Genomic DNA, 25,062 nt, shown 5'->3' with positions numbered 1-25,062 from the left:
ACAGAAAAGTTAAAAAAAAAAAAAAAAAAGAGTTTTTTGTTTTAGACCAGAAAGTGCATTCTCCTGGGTATAATCCTGAGGTGAAATGGGCCAGTGCCTTGCAGTCTCAGCCCTGGGTACATAGGCTGAGACCAGGTTCTTTGTACCACTGCAAACTGAAAAGTTTTTCAGACGTAGCTAATGTGGGAAGCCCCATTGGACTTCACCAGGGCCCCCGGGCAGATAAAAGTCTCTCAGTGATTGATATGCTTTAAAATATCCAATTGTGCCTCAGTGAAAATCCTTGCCAACAAGGAGTCAGAGCGACTACTCTTGGCTGCCTTTCTGCTCTGCCCATCTGTCACCTTCCTGGTTTTCCCTGGCTCAGGAAGGAAGCAGCTGTTTCCTTGCCAACAGGTCCTTCCTCCCCACCTCCCCACCAAACTAGGCCATCACCAGTTAGACAGAGGTACAGTGTGACTTGGATTTCTGACAGTGAGCAACGACAGAACCATGGAGTTGCTTGACCTCCGTAGTTAAAGTTACAGCTGGAGTTAACCACCTTGGGATTCAGGGTCAGTGACTTGCAAGAGAAAAAGCAGTGGGGAGTCACCTAGGTAAATCATGACTTGACTTAGGTTTTGTTTCAGGTAGAATTCTGAAATGTTCTTTCCTTTGCCTTTTACGACTAAGACAAGCTATGGAAACATTTAGTAACAAATGTTTTTATATTATACTTCCTATATCTTCCTTTACTGGATAGACAGAAAGAAGGGCAGACATAAGGGGAGGGGAGAAAATAAAAGAGAGACCAAGACAAAAAGCCCCGGCTTTCTTTACAGTACCGCGTACAGAGACTTGAACGATCATGTGGAATTTTGACAACTATGAGAATAAATGGACCTGGTAAGCGTTTGAAAGTTGCCTTAAGAATTCCATGAAATTGTGTCGAGGGTAAGATTGTGTCCATAGGCTTAAAATTCTCTGTTCTGGGGATTAGTTCACGTGCTTCAGTCTTGACCTTGTTCCTCACTTTCAAACCTATATATCCAAATTCCTGTGAGGTGCCTGAACCTGCTTCCAGAAGTTCTTTAACCTCAGCATCTCCAAAACAAAATTTATTATCTTCTCATTGAACCTCTTCTTGAATTACCTACATGGGTGTCATCACTCGGCGTTTCTAAACTAGAAACCCTAAGAAGCATTTTTGATTTTCCCTTTTCCCTGTCACATCCAGCTTAATCACTTAAGACCTGTGTCCAGGAATGAATCTTAAACTTCTCTTTTTCTGTTGCCTCTGACTAAGCTTATGTTCCAGCCTAAGGTGATCTCTTCACCCGTTTTCTCACCCCCCTTTTGACCCAGTCTTCACACTGCCTCTAGTGATCTTTCTCAACTTGATTTGTTTTTACCTTCCTGCTTGGTAACTTCACATACTTCCCCATTCCCCACAGCTGAGGGAATGCTTTCTGTAGCCTGGCCTGTAAGGTCCTTCATGAAGTGGTCATCCTGGAAAACCGCTGTACAGCTCTGCTTAGCCTGTCCCAGGAAGCATCCGTCTCGCTCTGCAAACACTGGACTACTCGATAGTCTTTAAATATGCCATGTACTTTCCTGTGTTGGTGCCTTTGGATGAATTATTCCTTCTTAAAATGCCATTCCTGTCCTTTTCAGCCACGTGAATGCTTTGTTCCTTTTTATTGCATGTTAATGTTAACTATGAAAGAAATGTATACCTGCTGATTATAAAAATATTTAAGCATTGCAGTTACCTACGTAGTAAAAAAAAATGAAAGTCTGCCTTTTACTATGTAAAATTCATCTTCCCTTCTCCTAGGTAATTTCTGTTAATCCAGTATATGTTGTACAAGACGTTTTACTCCTCGTTTCCTTGTATATATGTATATAAATTCAGGAAGTCAACATGTCATTGGCATCTCTCTTACTTTCTTCCCCCTGGCTTCACCAAGCCTTACGGATTTTCTCTTCCCGAATCTGTCACCTTATTTTTTTTCTCTACTGCCACCCTGACCTAGGCTTCCATCATTTCCCTCTTAGACTTCCAAAGGAGCCTCCGAATTCCTCCTTGCCCCTGTCGCACTCACTGTCCATTCATTCTCCGTACAGCAACTACTGTAATCCTTTTAAAATTGCATATCTGATCCTCCCATCTCCTGGCTTAAAGCTTTTCATTTGCTTCCTTTTGTGTGCATGGTGTACCACAGTGTGTTAATTCTGGCCTAGGAGGCCCTGGGGGATCTGACCCTTGCCTCTCGCTCCCCTTGTTTTCTGTACCCCATTCTCACTGGTATGCTTTCTGTTTGTTAAATACATCATCTTCTCTGCTATTTTATGGTCGTTTAGCCAGATCCTTTTTTCTGAAAGTATAGGGAGACCTTTATTTCTGTAAGATTATTTTTTTGTATAGGTGGTAAGTTTTAAATCAGATGAGGCTCTGAGAACTTATGTAGGCCATTTACATTATCATATTTTTCTTCGTAACTTCAGTCACTACTTTGTACAATGTAAGGGCTTAGCTCATGTAAGAATTATCCTGCAAGAAACATTTTTAAGGTATTAGGATTGCTAAGCTATAAACTTGATGCTTGAAGTCCCAAAGCACGTATCAACATTTAGCTAGAGTTCAGTCCTATAGAACAAACTTTTGTGGTATATTTCCCTTTATTATCTTTGTGAAAAATAAATGAAAATGGAAAAAATAATGAATGGTCACCAAACATGCAGATGCCGGATGTCAGAACCTTTAAGCACACTTAAAAAAGATGGATTGCAATCAAGAATAATCTGTATCAAGTTTCCTTCCACTGATTCACATTTATTCTATTAGTTCAGCTGGTCACACGTACCTACAGCAAGACACCACTCTTAGATGTTTGGCAATAAAGTGGGGAACGTGTCAAGCTTAGGGAAACAGAACTACGAATTTTTTTTTCTTATGGCCATGGTTATAGAGGAGTAGGAAAGTTCGAAGGTCCGAGAGAGGTGGGAGACAGAAATAGTTGCCAGAACAACAAACCAAGGAAGACTGTGTAAATTATATTTCCTGAGTAGCATCAGCGAACAGAAGAAAGAGTTGGCCTGAGAACGGAGGTCTGGAGGCACTTTTTTTCTCTTTGAAAGCAGAAAGGAGAGCAGAAAGGCTAGACAAAGACATCAGCACATGTTGAATTGATTTTGCTGTTGCAGAAGTTTATCGGTGTGGAAGAAAGTATATGAAAAGCAGAAAGGGGTTGTATCTCATTGCTTCTATTTTTCAATTATCAAGTAGTCTAGGATATTCATGGGTGGGCGGGAGTAGATTCAGAAGCTTGAGCAAAGGAAAGATGTAATGTTGCCTGTGTGAAATTCCAGAAAGCTGTAACTTAAGGTCGAGAGGAAGGTTTATGTTGGATGGCAGGTGCAAAAGAAATGGATTGGATTGACCTGGGTTTGAGAATTGGTTAAGCAGATCTAGGTTGAGTCCAGTGTATGAAGCAGTTAAAGATCCTGCTAAAAGTGTAGCTGAATTGCCGGCCAGGGCCTTGAGGATGGGAAGAGAAGTCCGCAGTGGGTGACGGACAGGGCCCCCGTTTTCAAGGCCGTCTGGTCAGCCATGACCGAGTACGTAGAGAATCGGACCTTACTGCAGAACTCTGGCTTCAGCTTTGCCCGTACTTTTCAAGACTAATTTTGTTTTGTTAGAGAATCGATCCTAAATGAGCAAGCCTTGAGTTGAACTTAATAAAAAGTGATAATAATAATGTCACATTGCCCAGTGTAGATAAGCCAGTTCTTTATGCCTTCCCTAACTTGCCATCCAAGTAAAAAATTTTCCTAAATGCTAAAATGACTTATATAAGTTGTATATGAGGTACTCACTACGTGTCAGGCAGTGTTCTAGGTACTAAACAAATCTGTTTCATTTACTCCTCACCACCGTCTTCTGAGATAAATGCTATTATCCTCGTTTTACAAAAGAGGAAGTAGAGGCCCAGAGGGGTTAAAAAACATGCTCAGGTTTCTACATGTGGGAGGGAGGCAGCGTGTAGTCGTGGTTAAGAGCACGGACTGTGGAGCCCAGTGGCAGTCGTGAGAATTATATGGGTCCACGTATCACAGTCGAGCAGTGCTTGGCAGTTTCTGTAGAAGCGTCAGCTGCCACTGTCCCCATGGCTGTGTGGCTGTCCTGGTTGTTACTAGCGAGGATGTGCTAGGGCAGCGTGCCCTAGCCTGGCGAAACCCCTGCGTTCACACTGGTGACAGAACGCTCTCTATCACGGGCAGCCTATGGTTTTATGAGCGGAGTGTTTTCCATGTTGGAGAGGCTTTCTTGAAACCGACATGCTCTTTGTAGCTTTCACCATTCAGTTCAAGGCTGTCTCTCTCGAAAAGGCAGAACAAGCCTTATCTCTCTCTTTTAGGTGATAGCCCTTCGTTTACAGATGAGAAACGCTGATGCTCTGTAATTACCTTCTCTTGCTTCTGGATTTGAGAAATCTTGAGCACTTTTTTTTCAGCATGTTCCCCCTGTGAAACAGGGCTATCATCCTCTACAGCAAAGATTTTCACAAGATGGTGATCCCTTCAAGATTGCTTGCCTTCCCCAGTGGGAAAGTGGAAGGTGGCCTGATCACATGGGCCATTGCCTATAACAATAATTAATAATAATCAGCACTCATGTTTGTTGAACACTTAATTGAGCCCCGAGACACTATTTCCAGTGCTCTCTACTCTGTAAGTTTCATACGTGAGATGAGAAAACCAAGTACATTTTCTCAAACCTCTGTTGCTTTTTTGTTCCTTTTGAATTTAGGTCTTCTTTGTCTTTTTCTTACGTACAGAATTTCTCCTTATTTGAGATAAAGCACACTGTCCAGTTTGCTAGTGCGTCACTTCTGTGTTGAATCACATGGTGTGTTTATGTAAAGTGATGGCCTTAGACATTGTTGTCAGATTAGAGGAAGCTCTGAGAATTATTTTCTTTAGTAATAGGTAAAAGTAAATTAGTATAAAAAGAAATGGCTTGCATATTTTTAAACTGGTTTGTTATTTGAAATAAGAAATCCCAAACCACAAATATATTTTATACTATCTTCTTAACGCGCGCGTGCGCACACACACACACACACATTTTCTCTCTCCATATATATGTATATATGCTGTATTATATTTGAGCGATATAGTATCTTTGGTTGTCCTTAGATTATCTTCCTAGGGAAACAAAAACAAGACCATTTGACCCTCCCTCTCCCCCCCAAAATTGGCCCTGTAAGTTAAAAATGTATATTTTATCCTTTTGTAAATGGAAGTATAATTAACATACAGTGCTATAGTAGTTTCAGGTATACAATATGATTCAGCCAGTCTATACATTAGTGTTCATCAAGATTAGTGTGCTCTTAATCCCCTTCCCCTATCTCATCCATCCCCCACCCACCTCCTTTCTGGCAACCACCAGTTTGTTCTTTGTATTTAAGAATCTGGGGTTTTTTTTGTTTGTTTGTTTCCTGCTTTGTGTGTTTTGTTTCTTATGTAACATACATGAGTGAAACCATGTGTTACTTTTCTCTGACTTACTTCACTTAGTATTATGCCCTCTAGGTCGGTCCATGTTGCAGATGCAAGATCGCATTCATTTGTGTGGCTGAGTGATGTTCCACTGTGCACACCACATCTTCCTCACCCACGCTTCTGTCCCCACGTGGACACTGGGGTTGTTTCCTTGTCTTGACTTTTGGAAATAATGCTGCAATAAACATAGGGGTACATACATCCTTTCAAATTAGTGTTTTTGTTTTCTTGGGGTAGAAACACAGTAGTGGAATTACTGAATTATAATTCTGACTTTAAATGTTTGATGAGTCTCTGTACTGTTTTCTTCAGTGGCCGCCCCAGTTTGCCTTCCCAGCCACAGCGCACTGGGCTCCCTTCTTCTCCACGTCCTCACCACCGCTGTTTCTCGTCTTTTCGAGTGTCGCCGTTCTGTTGAGGTGATACCTCATCATGGTTTTGGGTTTACTTTTCTCTGATAAATTAGTGATGTTGAGCATCTTTTTATGTGTCTGTTGGCCATGACTGTGTCGGCTTTGGGAAAAGGTCTATCCTCTGCCCATTTTTAAATCAGATTATAGGTTATTTTGGCATTGAGTTGTATAAGTTCTTTATGTATTTTGAATATTGACCCCTTATCAGATCGATCGCTTGCAAACCGTAAAACTCCTAGAAGGCACCACAGGCAGTGGTCCTAGACATCGGAGGGCCGTAGGAACGTTTTTCTGTGTGTCCTCAGTCAAGGGAAACAAAAGCAGAAATAAACTATCAGGACCACACCGAAATAAAAAGCTGTTGCACAGGGAAAGAAACTGTCAACAAAATGACAAGGCAACCTACTGAATGGGGGGAAATGTACCTTTTTTTAGAGGAAAAGTAACAGCAGGATTTAAAGAAGGATCCAAAACCTTTTATTGCCTAATAGCAAGCTTGCCGGCTTTCTCTACAAGAACTCTCCCCAGAGGGCAGATTTAAATTCAGAACAATTGAGCAATCTCTGAGAAACTTTATTGTTTTTCTTAACTTTGCCTCCTAGAAAATCCCAGCTAAATGAAAGGACCCCAAAAGGAAAACTTCCCTTTCAATACATTTTAGAATTTGTGCTTAGACTTCCTGTTTCACGGTGTCATGTCCCTAAATTAGAAACTTTGATTTTTTTTTAATGTTTATTTTTGAGAGAGAGAGAGACAGAGACAGAGCCTGAGTGGAGGAGGGGCAGAGAGAGAGGTAGACACAGAATCTGAAGCAGGCTCCAGGCTCCGAGCTGTCAGCACAAAGCCTGGCGCAGGGGCTCCAACTCACAAACCGCGAGATCATGACCTGAACCGAAGTCGGACGCCCAACCAACTGAGCCCCCCAGGCGCCGCTAAACGTTTTGAAACAAACCATCGAAAGGCACAGTTTGTTCCAAGGGGTTACTTACCATTTTAGAAGTTCAACAGATCTTTAAAAATCACTTCAGAAGTAACTTTTAGTCCGACAGCTTGTTTGTGAAGATAATTGTATAACAGAGAGTTGAGACAGGTAACGCCATATACTCAAGTTTTGTGTACGTCCAACCTAATGCACACACACATGCGCCCGTTCACACGTATGGACGCACACACGCCTGACCTACTTTATGATCCTTGATCATCTGCTTGGAGCCATATGTAGCTAACTTCCCGTTGTAGATTTCCTCTCATTCCCCCTCCTGTTACCAAGCGCTACCCTTCAAGAGAAGTAGGTAAACTTCTTATACTAGGATCTCTTTCTGCCTGAGATCTTTTTCTGTTTTATGAGGTGTGAAACTCACTCATGAACAAAAAAAAATCTAAGGCTCTGTGACTGAAACTAGAAAACAGAGAGAACCTAATTGCTTTTATTGACCTGCGAAAGTTCAGTTCTGTACCAATGCCAGGGATGCTCTGGTTTTTTCCAGTTGCCTGCAGTGGTCTTCCAGGCCAAACTAACATCTCGGGCTTGGCCAGCGAGGCATGTTGTGAAAGAAGACAATTGAGAAAGATCTTTTGTGCCCTTCGAAAGGAGAGTGGTTGGTTGAGGTAACCGTTCCTGTGATTCAGGCAATCCCTCCCCCTTGCTTTAAGGAGAAAGAACAGTTTTACTGTTGCAGTGCCAAAGGGATTATGGGAAGTCTAGAATGCCAAGTGGCTGTTGAGTGTTGGCATCCTCTGAAAGGGAAAATATGGGATGTTCGGGAGGGAATGCAAGTAGAAGATGATGGAGAGGTGGGGTATTTCTTTTGGCATGTGAGTCCTGCCTTGGGCCGTTGGGAGCTCCTTGTTGACTGAAGAGTGACATTCACTGTGGTTTTCTTCGTGGACTTTGCTGGCCCTGTGCTCCACTCCTTTGGGGATTTGGAGTTCAATCAGGATGGGGTTTATGAAATTTTTCGAGCATCTTTCTTGAATGTTCTCTTCTTTTGATTCTTCTGAAAAAGAATAGGAAATTCTAATGATAATAATGATTCTTGTCCGGTTTCTTTGAGTCAAGAATTAAAGTTCTTACAGCTCTTTACCATGCCAATTTATACTAGGTTTCTAACTCTGAATTAAAATTCTATACCCATCTACAAAGTCTTCCTCAGGGCCCCATTTTACCACACTACTTACTCCCAGGTATTTCTGAAATGCCACATGAAATGCTACCCTCCATCTACAGAATTAAATCACATTAGGCAGCGTGAGTGAAAGAAGACCTCGCCACCTCCACATGCCCCCCGAATTCCAGGACCCTTAGCTACACTGAGCTGCCTAAGGTTCCCCAGGGCTTAGTGCTCCCGTATTCTGCCTGTGTTGCGGGAAGCTGTGTCCTCTGCTGAAAATGGCTCTTTCTCCCTTCTTCTGTGGTCTCTGCCAACCTTCTTTCATTAACTCCAAAACTTAGGCCAAGAGGTACCTGTTCTGGAAAGCTTTTCCTGATGGCCCCTGCCCCTCCAGCCCTGGTCAGTTAGATGGCTTTCTTCTCTGATCCTGTTCTACCCGGTGTTTCCTTCTATAAAGTCCATTAACAGGTTGCTTTGTATTTGACTGGTTTCTTATCTCTCTGCCATGTGCGTAGACAAAACCTCAGCCTTTGATTTCTGTCCTTACTACCCGTGAATAGCACATTATAGTTGCCGAAGCTTACATTGAACAGATGATTAATGGATGGATAAATGGATGCACAAATGGCACAGACTATTTTTAAAAGAAAGGAATCCAGTCATGTGGCTGAACTTTTTATAGTTTGCTAAGAGACTAGCAATTGACTTTTTGAGTAATTTTGAGTTGAGCATCTATTACGTGCTTCACACTGGCTAATCTCTTAGAATACATCAGTGGATGAGACTGAGATGCACGCCCATGTAGAGCACACATTCTTTTTACATTCTAACAAGATAAAGGGAAGGGGAATACATAATACATAGAGTGAGGGGCAGTCAGGAGGTTGGGGCGGCTGGAGCAGAGTTATTGAAGGGAAATATCCTCAGGGGCTTAGAGAGGTGGGCAGGAGGAGGGATTGTTGCACATGTAGATGGCATAAGGTCTCATGCACCATGGAAGAACATTGGCTTTGGTTTTGAGAGATGGAGAGCCATTGTGGACCTTAGCACGTATAAGTGACATGATGACTCCTTAGTTTTAAAAGGGCCACTCTTGCTGTGTTGACTTTGAGAGGCAGGCGTAGAAGCAGGGGTACCAGTCAGGAGGCTTTCTGGCCATCCAGTAAGAGATAGTGATGGCCTGGTTGAAGGTGGTAGCAGTGGAGGTGGGGAGATGTGGTTAAACTCTGTATTTTGAAGGTAGAGCCAACAGATTTAAGATGGCCCTGACAGAGAGAAAATGATAATTTTCTGGGTCTGGGGCCTGAGGAACTGGGAGAATGGAGCTGCCATCGTGTGAGATGTGGGAATCTATGAGCGCAGTCAGATTTTTTTCTTTTTTGGCTGGGTTCATGGAGGCGGGGGGGTGAGGGGGGGCATAAGCATCTCTGTTTTGGATGTTAAGCAAATGATCCTTACTAGACACTCAAGTGGAGCTGTCAGGTGAGCCATTAGGTATCTGAGTCTGCAGTTCACGAGAGGGAGCTGGGCTGGAAATACACACTTGGGAGTCATCTGCCTGTGGATGGCATTTAAAATCAAGAGCACGCTTGAGACCCCGAAGAGTCCATCACATGGAAGGGAGCCATGCTCACCACTCTACCACCAGTGCCAGGGTCAGTCACGTGAATGCGTGCCAAGAATAGAAGGGAGAGAACTGAATGTTGGGGCACTCGGTAATGTTGAGGGGCCAGGAAGAGGAATGAGGAGGAGCAACCAAGAAGGTAGGAAAACCCAGACAATATGGTGTCCTAGAAACTCGGGTGAAGACAATGTGTGAAAGACGATGGAGTGATCTGGTGTGTCCATTGCAGCTGATCTGACAAGTAAGAGGAAGACTGATCGCTGAGCGCTGATTTGGTAACATTACAGGTACATTACAGGTACATTACAGGCGCTCTCCGTAGGAGCCCTTGCCTCAGAGTGGTGGGATGGAAATCCCATAGAGTTGCAGGAGCCAAACTGGAGTCAGCCACATGGCTGAAGAAAGACATGGGGTCCTTTCAGATCCTTGAGGATAAAGAGGAGCCAAAGCACAGGTCATCCTCCTCTCTTTCTTAGTGACCAGTTGTTTTTAAGCATTTCCCAAGAAATGTCTTTCCCTATATATGATAATAGTCTGGGGGAAAAAACAAGGCCAGATAAATTTTTCTTGACTTGCTTGTTTGTTTGTTGTGCATTATTGTGTTTTCTTGACTTGTTTGTTTGTTGTGCATTATGTGAGGGGGGAAAATCTATAAATGTTTTGATTCCAAGCATGAATAAACTGTAAAAGTCAAGGCTTCCTGATTCGCTTCCTTCATGAATTCATCAGATTTCATTCTTATTCCCCTGTCATCTATTTTTGATGGCTTTTTTTCCACTTATAAATTGAAATTGAGCTCCACACCCGTGACACAATTACTTCTGTAAGTTTGGCCCAGTTTCTTAACCCAGAGACATTTTCCTCTTCAGTGAGTGCTGTGAGGGGTTTTTTGTTTTTTTTTTTTAAGTAGTTCATTGTCCTCTTAGGTTTAATTCAGGGACTGATTTTTTTTTTCCTTACTCCTTTTCAAAATTCTTGCCGAAAGGTGGGAGAGGAGAGCACCAGTAATGATAAGGAAGAGACCATGCCTTCCTCGCATTGAATTGCTCAGATTTCGTTCTAATTATAAAATATTGTCAAATTCATTCTTGCGGGTTGGGCCGCGTGTCCCGATCGTTTGTAGAAGAGGACTCAGGGACCTCCAAGCCATATTTGTACCCAGGACGGAACAATGCCTACTCTGGGGGCCACTCTCTCCTGATGCTGCCTTCCTGTCTTTGGGGACTCCGATCAAGTACTGCTCATTCCAGGGAGCCATCTCTACTTCTTCGAGCTCTAGGTAGTGTGGGTTTCCGCAGAGTCACTGTACTGCCTACTGCTTGTGGCTGTTACTTTGTTGTTACAACCTGTGTTTGGGGGTGGGGGTGGGGGTGTAGAACGTAGTGGTTAAACAGCACAGTCTCTGCAGACTGGTGGAACTGCATTCTGGACCTGGCTTTCCCACTTCCTAGCTTTGTGATTTTAGGCAAATGATTTAATCTTTGTGTGTCTAGGTCTTCTCGCCTGTTAAATGGGAATAGCTCCTCCCTCCAAAGTAGTAAAGATTAGAGGCATTATAAGGCATTTAAAACTATTTACCTGGAAACCAGTAACTTGAATAGTGGAAACCTAAAGAATAGGTATAATATAGGAAATAACCCCCTATCTTTATGGCAGATTTCCTGGAAGAAAGGGACACTGGCTTACGTATCTTTGCTCATACCAATGCTTATCCATAGAAAGAACTCAGTAAGCGTTTACTGTTGGTCGTCTTTGGGGCTTGGGAAATCGGGGATGTGCACTCATGGAAACCTGTGATATGCATGTCATAGCGTATTTCATCGTTGCACACCAGTGAGTGCTTTAGGCTTTAGGAAATCTAGACTAACATCCTCAAAGTGCATAGTCTACGGAAGTGATGTTTCAAATTTTATGGTATATCAAGTCAATAAGCTTTCCTTTTAGTTTCCCGAACACTCATGGAAATTGCTGAGTTTCTTCCTTTTTGACATTTCACAGCCTAGAATACAGAAATGTGCTTTAACTTAGACACAGTCTCTGAAATTCTGTATAATTAGACAAAGAGCTTAGATGACTTTTACTTTTAAGTAAAGCTTTGTAAGCCATGTATTTTAATACTGTGAGAAAAGATTAAAGAGAAGTATCCAAANAAATAGGCTAAAATACACACACACACACACACACACACACACACACACACTTACTTTCTAATGATAAAGCAATACAGGTTCATTTTAGAAACTTTAGAAAATTCCAGCAAGCAAAAGAAAGTATACTTGTTGGCTTTTTCTGTGATTGAAAATGCATATGTAATTTTCACCCCCAAATGGCATCATACTGTATAGTCAGCTCCATAAACTGCTATTTCTCATGTATAGTTAATATTTTAAATATACTTTGGCATCATTTTATCCTCTGTGGTTGTAGCATGTTATCGTTAACCAACGATTCTTGGCGCTTTAGAATGTTTCCAGTTTTCTCTCAATTATAGTGTTTTGATGTACGTCTGAACAGCTCTTGAAATTTAAAGACCCTAGCATTTTCTTGGACATGCCCACGTAAATTAGCTGACATGTTCATTTCAATTAAGTTTTGTCCACTCTAGAAACCTTCTTTTCCAAGTCACTTTTGAATGATTTATTTAACAGTCATGTTTGGAGTATCTGTGGGTGACTGGGGGAAAAAAAAAGTGTAGTTCTCTGAAAATAATAAGTGTTTCAGATTTTTTTTCCATGAGTCGACAGCAGCCTTTTTCTCATTTGATCCAAACTAGAGAGTTAGGACTGTGCCATCTGCAAAATGTTGCTTTTTATCTCCGACACTAGAATGATCTGTAATTCAGGGTTAGTAAGGTCACCAGTAGGTAGGTTCTTACTGTTTTGTCATTTCAACGGAAGAAAGGCTGAAACAAACATGGGGAATGGGTGGTGGCTGGTGAAGGAAGGGGCCAGTGTAAGATAGACGTCTGCCTCCACAGACTTAAGGTCACTACTTTTTCCATCTTTCATAGTTCTGGCAACATTAGCCCCATTTTCCACGTTATACAGGATACTGGATATTACCTCCAGCTGCCTATTGAAACGTGTCAGAAATCTTGACCTTGAAACTAGCACAGTTCTGTTTCGTGCTCCTAGAGATGACAAAATTCCTTTATGAGGTTATATTTGTAAGTATTAGGGTTATAAAATATGGTCACCAAACTTAGAGGTCTTTGGAGAAGGTGTGGTAGAGATGACTTAAACATTCATTTCACACTAAATGTCTGATGAATACCTACAATGTAGGTAGAGGCTGTGTTAGAGGCTGGTATTATGAAGAGGGATGAGCAAATCCTTAAGCTGCTCTTGGTAGGGTTCACACACTTACAAATAAACACCAAACAGTGCCAGTACTTTGTTGCAATATGTAATAGACGTATTTCCAAGATGGTGCAGGGATCCAGAAGAAGGGAGTGACAAAGGTGTTTGTAAAGGAAGCAACTCTGTATTTTAGCAGGTTGATAAGTGAATGGGTGTAACAGGCAATAAGGGGAATGTCAGAAGTGTTATCCAGCTGTGTAAAAGACAGAGTATATTCTAGGAATTGCCAGCAAACAGAGTTGGAATCCTCATTTAAAACAATTAATTCTTGGGTCAGGTGGGTGGCTCAGTCAATTAAGCATCTGACTCCAGCTCAGGTCATGATCTCACCCTTTGTGAGTTCCAGTCCCACGTCGGGCTCTGTGCTGACAGCTCGGAGCCTGGAGCCTGCTTGGGTTCTGTGTCTCCCTCTCCCTCTGCTCCTCCTCTGCTCACACTCTGTAGAGTCGGTCTCCTTCAAAAATAAATATTTAAAAATTTTTAAACAATTCTTGAGTTTTAAATTTTTCTGTACTAATTTAATGTTTTCTTATTTCTGAGTCTGGTTTAAGAAAAACCTGATTGTTTATTCCTTTTTATAAAATTGTTAAATCATGTGATCCTAAAAAAGGAAATGAATTGATCATGCCTTGATAAGGTGTTCTTGTAACTACTTCCTGTCTCAGTGACATGCTTTTTTTTTTTTTTTTTCCTACCTTGGATTTAATAGGTTAGAATTATGGCTGCTGATTCGTGGGGATAGAAGGATAGACTAGACAAAGAATATGTAGTTGAAATTATTCACTAAATTTTTCCTGCTGTTAGTAATACTCTGAAACACAGTAAGGATTACTGTGCACATCTGTTGGTCTCTGCATTGGAAGAGCCTCCTGGGCTCTACATTCTGATATTTGAAACAAAGTAGATTTATAGTGGAAATGAACCAGAGGTTTAGACTAAACAGATACGTTGTAAGAGAGCCATAATGATCTTATTTAAATATTTTCCACATTAAAGAAGGCATGTAGCCCTATTATGTTACTTTTTTTACTTTTTTAATAAACGAATTGGCATTCGTGATCATTTTTCTAAAATTCTCCATGGAGTGCCACATACCAGCCAAATGGGAATACTTGAAGAAAATTATCTTTTGGAGTCCAGATTTGAATTAAGCTTCCTCCAAGTATAATAACCCATTTATTAATTTTGAGCCTGTTTTATAATCCCAGGTTTTTAAAAATTTTCTTAGCATTCACTTGTTAATTAATTAATTAATTAATTTTGAGAATGAAGGAGAGAGTATGTGCACAGCAGGGGAGGAGCACAGAGAGAGAGAGAGAGAGAATATCTTAAGCAGGTTCCACACTCAGCATGGAGCCCTACTGGTGAGATCATGACCAGAGCTGAAATCAGGAGTGGACAGTTAACCAAGTGAGCTACCCAGGTGCCCCAGCAAGGATTCTTTTTTTAAGTTAAAGAAGCTTAATTAACAAAAGTTTGGAGAGTGATAAACAGGGTGAATTTCTAATATGGTTGAAAGGTTGTTCACTAGGTAGATATTTCTTGAGCACCTACTAGGAGCCAGACCCCGAGCTTTGGGTAGCAGTTTTATCTCTAGTTTCTAACAGACGCATTAATCCCCTGGCTTCACTGAGTTTATATTACTGTGAGGGGAAATAGACATCCTGTCCCCAAACCCCCCAGAAAGAGACAGAGACACAGATACAGAGAATGAAATCATTTACATGCCAATGACAATAAAGGCTGGGAAGGAAATACACCAGGGGCTGAGAATTTGCATGGAGGAGAAGCAGCTGTTTAAAGGCTCAAGGGGGGGGCACCTGGGTGGCTTAGTCGGTTAAGCGTCCGACTTTGGCTCAGGTCATGATCTCGCGGTTCGTGGGTTCGAGCCCCGCGTCGGGCTCTGTGCTGACTGCCAGCTCAGAGCCTGGAGCCTGTTTCAGTCTGTGACTCCCTCTCTCTCTGACCCTCCCCTGCTCACGCTCGCTCTCTCTCTCTCTCTCTCCTAGAAATAAAAAAAATAAAAAATAAAAAAAATAAAATGTAAAGGCTCAAGGGAAGGAGAGCTTGAGGGGAGGTTGAAAAGCAAGGTAGGCAGAAGCTCTTACAGGGTCTTCGAGGCCCAGGTGAGGAGTTTGGACTTTATTCTGAACGCAACGGGAAAAGCATTAAAGGGGTTTCGAGAAGGGACTGATCTGAATGGGTTTTCTCGTGTGATCATTCTGGCCTTGCGGCACGGGAGGCGGGGAGACCAGGAGAAGTCTGCTGCATTAGCCTCGGTGAATGATGCTGGTACCGGGGCTGAAGGATAGCAGTGAGGATGGAGGCGAGAGATGGTTCTGAGAAATCAGCATGACGTGGAGGAAGGCAGGGGAGGAGGGCAGGAAAGAATCCCAGGAGGCTCCTAGTTTACGGACTCGGGGGAAAAGGGGCTGTCAAACGAGATGGGGCGGTCAGAAGGGGCAAGAGTAGAACGTTTGAGTTCTGTTTGAGACAAGTTGTGTCTAACATGCTTATGAGAGCCCCCCCACCCTCTAGGGAGCTGTCGGTTGGATCTCTACATCCAAAGCTAAGGAGAGGTCTGGGCTCCCATCTTATGTTTGAGATGACCACACTCCTCATCAGTATGTTGGCTTTAATAGATTTTAAAGAAGTATTTGGTGTATAATTGGTAATACTAAAACTCTTATCTGTAGCACACACCCTCTGTTCATTGGTGACTCAATTTAGGGCATGTGCCCGTTGTGAAAATGAAGGAAGTCCTTGTTGGTGGCTCTTCTGTTATTCCAAATGCCTTGGCATGGCATGCAAGGCCTTCTGGCAGAACCTTCTGGAACCATGCCAGTATCCCTATATAGGCATGGCGACACATAACTGGTAATTTCCAGAAGGCACCGTGTTGTCTCCCCTCCGTGCCTTTGCAAATGCTGCCCCTGTATCCCGGAAACGCTGATTCCAGCTTTTTCTACCTTGCTGTGTGCGAGTCCTTAGTTATAGCACAGCTTAGGTAGGCACCACCTCATCAGAGAGGCCCTTCCGGAGTCCAGGCTCCATGCCCCTTCCGTCTGCTGCTCTGAGCAAGCTGGGTCCACCCTGTGCAAGTACAGACTACGTTGTTTGGCAGCTGCTGTTTGGACCTTTGTCGCTTAGGCAGTACTGCCCTGGAACCCAGGCAAAGGGGGGCCCTTCCCTGGAACGCCTAACCTAGGTCTGGTCCTTGAAAGGGCCTCCCTCCGGCCCTTCTCTGACTGCACCCCTTCTCCGCGGGGCAGCACGACTGAGAAGCCAAGGGGCCGTGCCTGGCGGAGGTCCGCGTATTCTTCCCCATGCCGTGCTCCGTGGAACCAGGCCCCCACCTTCCAGAATTCTCCATACTTATGACACTGAGCCTCCTTTGAGGGCCTCTTTCCCAGAACCCTCTGCCTGAGGGGGAGCCGTGGCCCTGGTGACTATACCCTTGAGTCTGAAGGATGGGCAGCATCCTCTAGTTTTGTCCCCCACATGCATGCAGGTCCCTTTGAGACGGGGGACAGGACTGCCGTGGGGAAGCCCGGGCGGCAGCCCAGGCGTCAGGGGTGAGCCCTTTCTGGCCCTGAATGCCAAGGAGCCTGGGAATTGTAAATCCACAGTCTGGTCCAAAGCCCAGCCTTTCCACATCGGGTCCTTTGGAGGAAGTGGAAACAGATGCTGGTGGGGATGGGGTACGTGTGGACAGCGGGTGCTCGGGCCAGGCTGGCGTGGGGGGAGGAAGCACACGGTCGACCATGTTCGGCCCGGGCCCCGCGCGTGTCAGGGTGGGCCTTCCCTTAGACTGCTGGCGTATGACCTTTAGGCCGTGCTTCCCCCCAGGACCTGAACCTGCACACAGGTGTGTTTCTGAAGGAACGTTCCAGTCGTCCAGGGCTTCTCTGGCCCCGTGATGAATCGGGGCGGCCTGGACATCCTGGAGCGGTCGGGACCCACTGCTCCTTCTTACTGCTTGCCCTGCCCTTCACCTCCCGGCCCCCCAAGCCGTCCGCGGACGCAGCCGTATAGGGTGCAGGACGGCTGCGTGTGCTTGTCCAAAGGTTCCCTGCCGAGGAGCGAACAGAAGCCCCTTTCCAGCCCCCGCCAGCTGCCCAGGCCCGAACCTGCTGGTGCAGGAGGTCCTTTTTCTTGGCAGGGGCTGAGTCTGCCCAGAGAAGATGTTTTTTCTCATGAAAACACAGAGAGCTGGGTTTTTGCGAGGTCCCAAGGGGTGCTTTGTGTGTGTGTGTCATTCAAACGAAGGCATTCGAAGCTTTCCGGGGTCCTGGCGGGGCAGAAAGTGCAGGTATCCCCACGATCTCCGTGACTGGTAAGTTCTTGAGATGCTTAAGCTGTAAACATTCCACGTGCCGAGCCGGGAGGTTTTGAGTGCTGGTCTCTGGGCCTGTGTCCCCTTCCCCCTCCCCCAACCAGGTCCCAAACCGGAAGCTGCGGATCAAAGTCGCAGGTGTCCCTGCCCATCCCCAGTGCTCACGAGCCTCTCTTACTTGGCACCTGCTGCCACCACCCAGAAAGATGGGGCCAGAGGGATGCTCAGCTATCCCTTTGTGCCCAGTCCCTCCATCCGCCTTCCCATAAGGTGAATCGACCTTGTGCTCAGAGGTGGGAGGGCGGGAGGCCACGTGCTTCCTTGAGCCGAGACATAGCCCTGTGCATTTTGATGACAACCCCGGGTAGAGGTGTGCAAGGGGGACCTGGAATTGCAGGGCTCCTTGGCAGCATTGACGCTACAGAAAGGGCACACATTTCTCCTGCTGAGTTGCTCCTAATCACAACACTGCTCCCTCCTTCCTGGGCGTCTTTGAGTTGGCCTCAACCTAAGGGTCAGCCCGTTCCTTGATGCTGAGAAAAGATGGTGTGTTTGGTGCTGAGACGTGAGCGCCGTGGCGAGCCTTGTGGCAGCCTGCCCGGTGTCTGAGATTGCAAATATGCTAAAGCTGAAGACCTGGGATGTTTCTCCCCCTCCTTTCTTTCTTTCTTTCTTTTCTTTCTTTTTTTTTTTTTTTTTATTTTTGAGAGAGAGGTAGAGACAGCATGAGCAGGGGAGGGTCAGAGAGAGAGGGAGACGCAGAATCCGAAGAAAGGCTCCAGCCTCTAAGCGAACTGTCAGCACAGAGCCCGGAGCAGGGCTTGAACCCACGAACCGTGAGATCATGACCTGAGCTGAAGCAGATGCTTAACCGACTGAGCCACCCAGGCGCCCCATGTTGGTGTTTTTATAGGTATTGCACTGAACTTGGAGATTGCTTTGGGTAGTACGGACATTTTTTTTTAATTTTTAAAAATGTTTTATTTATTTCCGAGAGAGAGAGAAAGACAGTGTGAGCCGGGGAGGGTCAGAGAGAGAAAGAGACACAGAATCTGAAACAGGCTCCAGGCTCTGAGCTACCTGTCAGCACAGAGCCCGACGCGGGGCTCGAACCCACGAACCGTGAGATCATGACCTGAGCCGAAGCAGACGCTTAACCGACTGAGCCACCCAGGCGCCCCTCTCCCCCTCCTTTCAAAGTGATCGGGATTAAAATGGTTGAATAACAAGTGGAACCAAATGCACCACTTGACGAGAAGGTTTTTGCCAGAGTGGACAGATAAGCCAAAGCCATGAACTTGGTCTTCCCTTAAAGGTAAGGGTAGTTTGCAGACCCCAGTGCCTAGACACCCCCAGGTAAGGTCGGCGGGTGAAGAACAGCTTGCTCAGGAGAAGCCAGGTCTCGGTTTGATGTCTCTCCTGTTCAGGGAAGCTAGTCCACCGTGTCCTTGGGTTTTCTCGTGTCCGATGCCGTGTTGAATTCTGATGGCGTGAATGATACTTGCATCCGTGTATTATGGCCCGTTTCGGCCCCTTGTGCCATTCTAGCAGCAGCGAGGGGGTGGAGAGCAAAAAAGCACGTGGGCATCGCAAAAAACAGATCAGAAGAGACTCCAGTAGATGAACGAAGGGCATCTCCAGGTGGTGCGAATGCTGGCCACTTCTGTTTTCTTCATGATTCTGTGGGTCACCTGATATTTCTGTGAAGATGCGAGTTGTTGTTGTGCTTTTTAAGTTTATTTCTTTATTTTGAAAGAAACAATATGAGGAGACAGCATGAGTGGGGGAGGGGCAGAGAGAGAGAGAGCGAGAGCGACTCCGAAGCAGGCCCCACACTGTTAGCACAGAGCCCCAGGCGGGACTCGAACACACAAACTGAGAGGTCATGACTGGAGCTAAAACCAGGCGTCGGAAGCTGAACTGACTGAACCACCCAGGTGCCCCAGTCAGGGTGTGGGTTGTACTCAGGATCAGATTTTTCAAATTATTCCAGAAGACTCCATGCAAAGCAACTGAGATTATCTTGGATAAAATGGACCTAAAACAGCAGGAGAACAGAGGAAGGAAAGAGACCTCCTGGCAGTCTCTGGGGTCCCAGACTGATCACTATCCTTGCTTTTCATCTCATTTTATCACTCTGTAAACTGAACATCGATGTGTCATCCAGTGCTGGAAGGGATGAGAAGAAAACACGTATTAAGCATTGACTTAACGCGCAAGCCCTGATGATTAGACATCTTCTGTGCCCTTCAGGGGGCGTATCTAAGAAGTGCAGTGGACAGACTCCCGGATACATTCCTCCGGCTTTCAACTTCTAAGTCTGTCCGGGTGCCAGGCTCCGTGCTTGGTTTTGTGCGTTACCCACAAATATGCGGAGGTCATTGCCTCTATCAGGGGTGATAGTGTAGCAGAAACAAAAAGAACGTTAAACTGGTGATGGCGATACGGTCAGTCAGTGAGAGAGTAGCGGCAGGCCCAGGGCATCCTGGGAGCCCAGAGGAGAGGCGGTGAACCCTGATTTGGGAGGGCTAAGGGTGCGCTTGCGGAAGGAAGTGGTACCTCAACCACATCTGGTGGATAAGGAGCACCTGGCTGGGGGGAGGGGCAGGCACCGCAGTGAATGCAGACAGCAGGAAGGCGACGGGAAGTCACCCACATGGCTGCGTCTGTGGGGGGCCTAGCAGTGGGGAGAGAGGAGTTAGAGACGCGGTCAGGAGAGGTCCAGTGCTGTGCCAAAGACTTTGAGTTCAGCCCCGGGGGGCCAGGAAACCCTCTGCTGGAGTTTAAAGAAGGAACGTGGCTTGGGCAAATTTGCATCCTGGAAAAGTCCCTTGAGCAATATTGTGCCCCGGCGAGGCCGACTAATGAGGCTGAGGCAGTGATCTGTGCAAGAAAGGAGGACGTCTCAATTAAGATGGTAGCAGGGAAAATGCCACATAGGGTCAGAATCAAAGGCCATTAAGGAGATTGATGGGAGAGACTGATAGGCTGGGCTGGACGGGGCAGGGGGGTTCTAGAGAGGAGTTGGCATAGCCGACTTGATTTGGGGCTTGGACGTCCCGGTGGAAGACGGTAGCATTCTGTGAGTGGTGCAGAACGTGAGAAATTGGAGTCGGAGCATCTAGGATTTGTAGAGCCTGTACGACCCTGTAGGGATCCTGCAAGCAACGGAAAATAGAGATCTGGGGCTCAAGAAAGAGATCTGAGATCCAGAGTTACTTGGGACTCATCACAAGGAGGTTATATTTGAGGCCATTGGTAACGGAAGACGTTATTCAAGAGTGAGAAGAAAAGAATACAGAAGACCCCAAGGAGCATGGCTAGTTAAGAGGGAGAGGTGGGTTTGGAGAGTTAGGGGAAACCAGGAAATAGGGAATCCGTGCTCCCGCTTTCTCTCGGGGCTGCCGTCCGTGGGCAAAAGAGCAAATGACAAGTGGTGGAACCATCCATGCCGACTGCGTTTGCCTCTCTAACAGGTGCCCCAGGACGTCTGCGCCCACCACCCTCTCCTTTCCAGAACATCTGGGAATACAAGGTTCTCGTGTGTCTTTGACTGGACACATTGCCCCACCACCCCCCCCACAACAGAATCAGGGCTGTGTTGGTAAAGAACATTAGCCAAGGGGTTTAGGGAAAGCAAAGGGCAGCATCAGCCAGGAGAAGAGGGGCCCTCAGCAAAGGGGGGCTGGTCGTTTTTCCCTTCAGCAGATATTCCAGAGCCTGCTGTGTACAGAACACTCTCAGGTCGACGCCTCAGAGAAGGCCAGGAAGATAATGGAAGAAACCGGCTGGGCGAAGCCCCTACCTTGCATGGTTGTGGGGGAGGCCAGATTGCTGTGCCCTTAGAGGTGAACGGGAAGGGGGAAGTGAAGGTGGGGCATGGGCGCCAGTCATTGGAGGATTTGACCTTGAGTGTGAGGGGAGTGAGACAAAGTTGCAGCCAGAAGAGGGTGTGCGGTCAGGGGCAGGACAAGGGGGGGTTCTCAGGAAAGAACCCATGTGCCCATGTTCCCAGGGGAAAGAGCCGGAGGAGATGGGGGGGGAAGAGCCAGGTGGGAGGATCACGTGGGATGATGGAGAGCAGGCGTCAGGCGGGGGTGTGTTGGAAGGAACACAGGACCCATCTTGGCCGTGCACCACACAGAAGGCTGGGAATTGGTGCTCCTGAGTTCACGGGTGGGAAGGGCAGCGGTGAAGTGACCATTTGCTCCCCTGGGAAGCAGGAGGCAAGATGCAGAGATGGCGGGGAGGGGACAGAAGGAGGTCAATGAAGTCGTAATACGTGTGTGTCACAGAGTGGTTACGAGCCCCGCTATGGAACGGAGCAGCCCATGGGCCCATTTCCTGGTTCTGCCGCTCACGAGCTGTGTGAGCTCAGGCAAGTTCCCGAACCTCTCTGTGCCTCAGTTTTCTGATCTGTAAAATGATTTAAAAAAAAAAAAAAATGAGGATAATAACAGAAACCCATCGGGGAATGGAATGAGTTGATTCATGCCTGCCTTAGAGCTGTGCCTGGTGTAAGATGTGCTCCATGCGGGTTCACTGTAATAGTAATTATTAACTGGACTGAGGGTGGATGCAGTCGGGGGCCGTGGCAACACCAGAGTGAGTGGTTGGTGCAGGGCTGGGAGAACCCAGCAAAGGAGGCGCCGTGTTTGTCTAGAATGGAAGGAATCAGGAAGTCCTCGGAGATGGGACATACTTGACTGATACGGAGGGTCACAGAGAGGCCCTTGCAGGGAGAACAAACACTGTGGGCAGAGGCAGGGGTGCGCGGCTTTGAGACAGTGTGTGTGTGTGTGTGTGTGTGTGTGTGTGTGTGTGTGTGTGTAGGCCCTTTCTGCAGGGGTGCGAGGCTTTGAGACAGCGTGTGTGTGTGTGTGTGTGTGTGTGTGTGTGTGTGTGTGTGTGTGTAGGCCCTTTCTGCAGGGGTGCGAGGCTTTGAGACAGCGTGTGTGTGTGTGTGTGTGTGTGTGTGTGTGTGTGTAGGCCCTTTCTGCCCCGAGGGAGGGAGAGGGTCAGAGGGGCCCCGGGAGCTCTGGGTTCCCCTGTAGCCAAGGAAAGTTTGGAAGCAGAGCAGTGACAGGGTGATGAGGGTAGCTGGTGGGGATGCTGATGAGGACCCTAAATTTTTGGAGTGTGTACTCCACACCAGGGCCCCCCCGAGGGGCCGTACCACTTGGTCCCTCCTCACGCCTGCCTCGGGGAGAACGGCCCCTGTGGTTTTTCCCATTGCTCAGACGTGAGCACGAAGGCCCGCAGATGAAGTGACCTGAGGAGGCCGCACGGCTGTTGAAGCTGGACAGTGTGACTCAGAGCCTGTTCCTGCTACCACCATGTCACCATCTGTCCCAGCAGTGGGGAGGGTGACAGGTGGAGCGATGGGCCAATGGCCTCAGCGAAGCCTGTGGCAGCCGACAGACAGAACATGTTCTGTCTTCTCCACGGAAGTCTGTCTGTGAGGGTCGAACCCCTGCGCGGGGCTCCGGTGTGCGGTGGGCGTGTTCTGTAGGTTCTGGAGACACCGAGGCCCTTCCGGAACCCGGCTGCTAGCTGGGCGATACGGTGGGATTCACAGGGCTGGACGGCCGTCGGGAGTAGTGCTGTCTGTGTCTGCCTGGGATCACGGGGCCTCGTCTGTGTGTCTGTCCGCAGGCTGGTGAAGTTGCCTGTTCGGAGTCTCACTCACCTGTGACTTTGGCTGGCTCCGCCTGCCCTGACGAGGCCAAGGGCAGCGCCTCCTGACCCCCTCAGTCCCCATGTTGTAGAATGTTCTCCATGTGGTTTGTCTGTGGTTCGGCCTGAGTCAGGTTCCCGCCTCACGCGGGCCTTCAGTCTGGCCCTCCTTTGCCGTTTCGTCTCATCAGGCCTGTCAGCAGACGCTCCCTGGTTTGTCAGACTCCCAAGGCCACACCGCCCGCAGCTGACCCCTGACTCCACCTTGACGCCCCTCTCTTGGGTCAGCGTGATCTTCCTCGGCCACCAGATGTCCCCTTTCCACACTCCCACCCTGTTCTCTTATCTGTCACCTCCCTGTTCTCTGACCAACGCCTTTCGCCCTTGGTTCGTTCCCCAGTCAAGTTGTGGGTCCGTTGAAAGCAGCTCTCCGCCCAGGGTGTCTGAAAACACTTGAAAAATTTAATATCTAGTGATTAATAGCTGATTTATAATCTCTTGGCCTTGGTTGGGCTTTTTTTCCTTTTTAATTCTTTATTGCATTTTTTAGAACATTCCATATGAGCCCTCTGACTGTGGTAATGGAATACTTGTTAGAGGCAAAGCCAAGTAAAAGGAATTAACTCCTAATCCTGTTAAAAACTTTCTCATTATTCTGTGTGCCTGTGTTTTGGCTTCTCTTTGAAGCACCTTGACGACCGGGACCACGCACTCATTATGTGGCCCCAGAAGTGCCTCACATACACGACGGCCAGAGTAAACGTCCGAGGCGGTGACTACCCTCCTGGGTGAGGACTCTGCCAGACGTGCCCATCTCCTGACTCGAGCTTTCCCTCTCTCTAGTCTGCTGTGTCTGTCCCTCTTTGGAAACTGCCTTGCTTACTTACTGACAGCCACGCTCATTAAGCCCTGAACCGCACACAGTTTGGGGGCAGAATTTTTCTCCTGCTTGGCGTCTGTTTGCCCTTAGTGGCTTGTCCTACGGGCTGTAGCCACAGTCCCATCTCCACCCTTCTGTGTTCTTTCAGACTCTGCACAGACACACCCCCCCACCCCCAGCACCTGGCGCAGAGGAAGCTTTTGGGGGTAAGCCACCAGCTGTCCCTCCCTGGGCCACACAGCAGATCTCTTCCTTTGGCTTTTTCAACAGAAGACGAAATAGACCCGGAAATGCTTGGCAAACTGCAAGCTTCTGAATCCAGATATTTTCTTTCTTTTTTCTTTTCTGTTTAGCGAGAGGGTGAAAGTCGGGGAGGGGCAGAGAAAGGCAGAGAGAGAGAATATGAATCCCAAGCAGGCTCCCTGCCCAGTGTAAGCCTGACATGGGGCTTGATCTCATGACCCTGAGATCATGGCCTGAGCCCAAATCAAGAGTTAGATGCTCAACTGACCGAGCCACTCAGGTGCCCCTGAATCTAAACATTTTCTCCCAATCATAACTGGCTTTAGATGTGCATATGGCTTGCACAGTTACTATTAATGTAATAATTTAATGATTCCTGGCATGTAGTCTTAGGGGGAAAAGATGTTGATAGTTTAGAAATAAAACATAAAAAGCATAATCTGGTAAATTAAAAAATGAGACTATTTTTTAACATATTTTTTAATGTTTATTTCTGAAAGAGGGGCAGGGTAAGGGTAGAGAGAGAGAGAGGGAGACACAGAATCCGAAGCAGGCTTCAGACTTTGAGTTAGCTGTCAGCACAGAGCCCGACGTGAGACTCCAACTCAAGAACCATGAGATCATGACCTGAGATGAAGTTGGACGCTCAATCAGCTGAGCCACCCGGGCACCCCAGCTATGAGACAATTTGCAGTGTAGTCAAAGTGCAGTATCATGAGGTCAACCTCATACCAGATGTCTAGCAAAAAGTGGGGAAGAAGGAATTTCAGCATTGTAGAGAGGCGAAAAAGTCCAGCTATGTGAGATCTTTAGTGATGATCTCAGACATCTCGGGGACAAGATTTAAACAAACAAAAAAAAGTAACAACA

General features: G+C 46.6%; 1 protein-coding gene across 4 annotated transcripts in view; it reads left to right on the top strand.

Moving 5' to 3' along the window:
* The window catches only part of PIP5K1B (phosphatidylinositol-4-phosphate 5-kinase type 1 beta), a 307,134-nt gene that overhangs the window by 83,429 nt on the left and 198,643 nt on the right, over positions 1-25,062 (top strand). The window contains exons 1-2 of one of the 4 annotated variants that reach the window (XM_077759416.1): positions 34-596; positions 822-885. The exons of 1 other annotated variant lie outside the window; for it this stretch is intronic. The gene's annotated coding sequence lies outside the window, so the exon portion shown is untranslated. Of the gene's footprint in view, positions 1-33; positions 597-625; positions 886-25,062 lie in introns of those variants that run through there. 2 more of the 4 variants (XM_077759417.1, XM_077759418.1) reach the window with 2 other exon arrangements.

Source organism: Crocuta crocuta, unplaced genomic scaffold, assembly GCF_008692635.1.
Source record: "Crocuta crocuta isolate KB4526 unplaced genomic scaffold, BGI_CrCroc_1.0 scaffold41, whole genome shotgun sequence".
NCBI lineage: Eukaryota > Metazoa > Chordata > Mammalia > Carnivora > Hyaenidae > Crocuta > Crocuta crocuta.
Note: the sequence above shows the minus strand (reverse complement) of the source record. Positions and strands in the feature narration are given on the sequence as shown.